Consider the following 6,000-nt stretch of genomic DNA (forward strand, 5'->3'; position numbering starts at 1 on the left):
CCAGCAGTCGCTCGCCCACTCCCCCGTTCGTGCCGGATTCCCGGGACAGCCGCGCCCGACCTCGACCGCGTCTGTCTCACCCGCGGTTGCCCCGCCGGCCGCCCGCCCGCCCCGCCGGAGCTCCTGGAGCGCGCGGCTCCGGCTTCGGGCTGCCTAGGTGCCCGCCCCTGCCGCTCCCCGACCCCCTCCCCACCTGCAGTGCCGACCCCCGCGAGCACCCCGGGCGCGTATTTCCAACTACCTGTGGGGTCTTCCGCAGGGAGTTCCCACCGTCAACTCGGAGTGCCCTAGTCACGCCTGAACCCTCTTCCCTCCGCAGCCCACCTGCCCCTCCGACAGCAGCGACCTTGCTTCGCCTCTGAGTTGGTCAGCTTGTCCCGCGTCACCTCCCTGACACCCCTTGCTTGCGGCTGGACACCAGCCTCAGCTCCTTTTATCTCCATCTCGTCCTCTCCGGTCCTGTGGCCAGATCCTGACCCGAGACCCGCTCCTCTTGACTCGTGGCTTTTGTCACCTCGCTAACACATCTGCTTTCAAGCTCTGCTCTCGCTGCTCCACCTTCTATCCTGCCATCAGAGTTCCATTTCTCGAATTTAAGCCCGACCTCTCACTTCTAAGCTAAAATATTCTGATGATTTGCCAATTCCCGTCCTATGAATTTAAAAATAGAACATGTTTTGCTTGAGATGCACAAAATGGTAGAATATTGCTACCAACACCTGCATACCCATTGCCCAGCCCTCTCACACAACGGCTGGACCCTGTGTGCTCACGGCTCTGGCTGTGCCTGGCTGTGGGGACACTGCCCATCCCAGCGCTGGTGTCCAGGACTCGGGCTGGGCATTTTCATGGTGTAAGGTGAGGCCTGTGTGCACAGCTCTCTCCTGCCTTCTCCCTCCCTCCAAGAAGTGACACCCAGAGACAGAGCTTGGAGTTTACCATTACCGGATATTTCTTTACCTTTTTACGACCTCAGTATCTCCAAGCTACATGTGGTATTATTCTGCCTACTTTGTATAAGCGGTATTATACTGCATATATTTTTATGAATCTTTTCTCTCTCTCTCTCTCTCTCGTTCTCTCTCTCTCCTTCCTCTCTTTCTTTCTTTCTTCTTTTTTTTTCTGAGACAGGGCTTCACTCTGTTGCCCAGGCTGGAGTGCGGTTGTGCAATCATAGCTCACTGCAACTTCTAATTCCTGGGCTCCAGAGATTGTCCTGCCTCAGCCTCCTGAGTACCTGGGACGACAGCCATATGCCACTATCTTCAGCTAATTTTTTTATTTTTATTTTGTAGAGATGGGGTCTTGCTATGTTGCACAGGCTGGTCTTGAACTGTGGGCCTCAAGCAATCCACTTGCCTTGGCCTCCCAAAGAGCTGGAATTACAAGAGTGAGCCACCACACCCAGCCCTTTGTTCTCCTTCAATATTATGATGTTATACATATTTTCACTGCTATGTAGAGTTCTAGTCTATGGCCATATACTTTTCTTATCTATTGTCCTATTGATGAAATTTAGGCTATTTCTATTTTTGTATTACAAATAATATCACCTTACACATTCTTGTGCACACCTCTCTGTATGTTTAAATATGCTGGGATGTAAGAGTGGAGTTTCTAGGGTTTTAAATGATTTTCCAACATGATTACAATAATTTACATTCTTACCAGCAGGGTCTGAAAATTCCTGTTATTGTACCTTCATCATCATTTGGTACCACTAGGCTTCTTGATATTTTCTAGCCTGTGGGTTTTTAAGTTTTCCTAATTTCTAGGGAGGTGGAACTTCTGTTCCTATTTCTTTCTTCCCCACTGATTTGCCTATTCTTATTTTTGTCTATATTTTAAAATAAGTTTATATTTTTATTGATCTTTTATAATTCTTTTTATAGGTAATTAATATTCTATCAGATAGATGTATTTTAAATATCTTCTCCACCTGTGGCCTATTTTAGTTTGCTTTGTCACTGGCTAAATTCAAATTTTGATTTTAATGTAATTTTATGTATCAACCTTTTCTCCATCTCAATCCAGGGTGGGAGAGCCCAGGGTGAAACCGTGCCTGCCAGTGAGGCTGGGGAGTTAGGGCAGGAGACTAGGAGACAGGGCTGAGATCCCATCCAGGGGCTTGAAGATCCCGTGCAGGTGTTGAAATAAATCACCCTCAGGCAGAAGCTGCCTAGAAGGGCTGATAACCACAGGCAAGAACCAGCTTCAGCTGGCTCATCAGCTGTCTCTGCCACCTTACAAGAAATTTGGCTAACTATAATATCATTTACATTGTGGTTTTAAAATTTCTCTGCCCTTGAAATCACATGACAGTTCTAAGACAGCCATATAAAGTATGAAAATGGGAGGGAACCCAATTCTAGGAATTACTACCCAAATTCTTAGCAAAAGCTAACCCCTTGGTCTTGAATATTGCTCCCCTCAATTAGTAAGACTTCCAAAGACCAAAACCCGCTTCCTCCCCAAGCAGCTGCTCTCCCCTCGGAGAGTGGACTTTTGCTTTCAGTTATCTCTCGGCTAACTTCGTGCATCCTGAAATTCTTTTCCTGAGATCACCAAGAACTTGGAAAAACTTCCACTCTGAGGCCACTAACAAAAGCACGTTTTAATTCTGGGAGGTTAGGCGGGAGGATAGCTTGAGCCCAGTTCATAGACCAGCCTGGTCAATAGCGAGACCCTGTCTGGCCAAAAGAAAAATCTACTTAGCCGGGCCTGGCACATACCTGTCTGTAGTCCTGGCTACGGGGGAGGCTGGGACAGGAGGATCACTTGAGCCCAGGAATTGAAGGCTGTGTGAGCTGTGATGACACCACTGCACTCCAGCCCGGGCCACAGAGTGAGACGCTGTCTCAAAAGAGAAAAGAGAAAAGGGAAAAAACGCACGTTAGACCATCCATCAAACAGGGGGCGACGGGAGGGAAAGCGCAGGGAGTGGAGGCGGAGGCGCGGGTCCCGCGCTTACAGCCCTGGGGGTCCGCAGGGGCCTCACCCGGTGCCCGGGCTGCGGGACCGGTGGTCAGGTTCCCACCTGGCCAGGCCCCGTGTCCGCCCCGCGCTGGCCCCTGGGCCCCTCCGGGCGCAGCACCGCGCGCTGCCGCCTCCACCGCGCGGGCCGGAGCGCGCTCCGCATCTCCGCGCCCCGGCCGTGCGCTCACGCGGGGCAGAGGGGCAAGATCGAGGGGCGCGGGAACGCGAGGGAGCGCCGGGGGCAGCGCGGGGGTCGGATGCCGCCTGGCGGTCGGTCGGACCCTGCGGGCAGCGGCGGGTGCGCATTCGCGGTGCGGGCCCGACCCCCAGTGGAGCGAGGCGGAATTTGGGGGCTCGGCGTGGCTGTAACACCTGTTCGCTTGGTGGTTGTTTCTAATTAATAATATTACTTTTTTACACTTTTAGATTTACAGAAAATTTAAGCAGCTACCCTAGTTTCCCCGATGAATATCAGCTTCCGTTAGGGTGGTACATTTGTTACAATTAATGAGCCAATTTTGATACATTATTATTAACTAAATTCCATACTGTGAGGTTCACTGATATGCTGTACACATCGGTGGTTTTGACAAATGCATGCATTTACTCACCACTATGGAATCACGGAGAAAAGTTTTGCCGCCCTCACCCTTCTCTGTGTTCCCCGTGTCGTCCCCCTTCTGCCCCACACCTGGCAGCCACGATCTTCTACTGTCCCCATAGTCTCGCCTTTTCCAGACCACTGGAACCACACAGTATGTGGCCTTTCCAGATTGGCTTCCTTCACCCGGCGCTGCGCCTGCGGTTTCCTCCGTGTCTTTGTGCGGCTTAGTGGCGCATTTCTTTTTAGCGTGGAACAATTATCCATTGTATGGATGTACCGGTTTGTTTATCCATTCACCTATTGAAGTACATCTTGGTGGCTTCCAATTTTTCATGATCATGAATAAGGTCACTATAAACATTTATGTCCAAGTTTTTGTGTGGACACAGTTTTCAGCTCAATTGGGTAAACACCTATGTGTGCAATTGTTGGATCATAGGGTAAGACCATGTTTAGATTTGTAACAAACTGCCTTCCCAAGTGGCTGTACCATTTTGCATTCCCATCAGCAAGGAATAAGGGTTCCTGTTGCTCCACATCCTTGCCAGCATTTGATATCGTCAGTGTTCTTGGTTTTAGCCATTTAATAGGAGTGTAATAGTATCTTGCTGTTTTAACTTGAAATTCCCTGATGGCATACGATGTTGACCATCATTTCATACACTTATTTACCATCTATACATCTTCTTTGGTGAAGTGTCTGTTCAAATTTTTGCCTATTTTTAAATTGGGTTAGTTTCTTGATATTGGGTTTTAGTTGTTCTTGGTATATTTTTGGATACTAAGCCTTTGTCAGATATGTGTTTTGCAATGTACTTTAATATATATTTAAATAAATACACAGATATTTAAATAAAATATATTTGTTGAGGTGTTACCTAAAATAATTCCTATGCCATCTGTGCTATGCTTACAACACTTCAGGAAATATTATTTAAATCTTCCATTTAAAATGAAATAAATTTCTGTGGACATACAATTAAAGCAAAATAACCATGATAGTATCTATGGAAACTCACTTCTCATGGACTGCATCCTTATTTGACATCTCTGTTTCAAAAATGATGGACAGTTATGACCTATGGTTCAGGATGCTTAACACATAGCAATGTTTGCTCAACACTATTTGCTTCTGGGTTCCCCAGAAATACAAACTTGAATTATATTTATTTCATCATTTCTTGATACTTTAATATAATTACTGCTCCCAGAGGTAGGGCTTGGTAGTAGCACAGTTTTAGACATGCTGCCTATACCAAAGGAGAGTTTTAATGTCAAATGGTATATAGCACGGACTGTGTGACCTTCTATTGCATACCAGATTTTTCCAGGAGCTATTCTATAGAGTGACACCACAGAATGAGAATTCAGGAGAGTCTAGAGTCTGAGAGTCAGGGAGCCAGACCTCTTATGGTGATTTACTAGTTGTGTGCTAAGCCACTTAACTTTTCTGAGGCCCAGTTTATTAATCTACTTAGAGTAAATGATTGCTAATGGTCTCTCTAGTTTTGACAACCACAAAAGACCCAGTATAGACAAAGCCATCCTGAGCAAAAAGAACAAAACTGGAAGAATCACATTACCTGACTTCAATTATACTACAGAGTTGTAGTAACCAAAACTGCACGGTATTGTTGTAATAACAGACACATAGAACAATGGAACAGAATAGACAACCCAGAAATAAATTCACATGTATGTAGTAAACTTATCTTTGACAATGTTGCCAAGAATATACAGTGGGGAAAGAACAGTCTCTTCCATAAATGGTGCTGGGAAAACTGGATGCAGAAGAATGAAACTAGACCCTTATCTCTCAGCATATACAAAAATCAAATCAAAATGGATTATAGAGCTGAAACTATAAAACTACTGAAAGAAGACATTGGGAAAATCCTTCAGGACATTGGTCTGGGCAAGGAGTTCCTGAGTGACACCCCCAAAGCACAGGCAACCAAAGCAAAATTGGACAAATGGGATCACGTCAAGCTAAAAAGCTTCTGCACAGCAAAGGAAATAATCAACAAAGTGACAAGACAATCCACAGAATGGGACAAAATATTTGCAAACTACCCACCTCACAAGGGATTGATAACTGGAATATACAAGGAGCTCCGATAACTCAACAGGAAAAAAGTAATCTGATTAAAAATGGGCACAGGATCTGAATAGACGTTTCTCAAAAGAAGACATACAAATGGCCACCAAGTACATGAAAAAATGCTTAACACCATTAGTCATCAGAGAAATGCAAATCAAAACTATAATGAGATATCATTTTAGCCCAGTTAAAATGGCTTTTTCTTTTTTTTTTTTTTTAGACAGAGTCTTGCTCTGTTGCCTGGGCTAGAGTGCAGTGGTGTCAGCCTAGCTCACTGCAACCTCAAACTCCTGGGCCTAAGCAATCCTCCTGCCTCAGC

This window comes from Eulemur rufifrons, chromosome 5, assembly GCF_041146395.1.
Source record: "Eulemur rufifrons isolate Redbay chromosome 5, OSU_ERuf_1, whole genome shotgun sequence".
In the NCBI taxonomy this organism is placed as follows: Eukaryota; Metazoa; Chordata; class Mammalia; order Primates; family Lemuridae; genus Eulemur; species Eulemur rufifrons.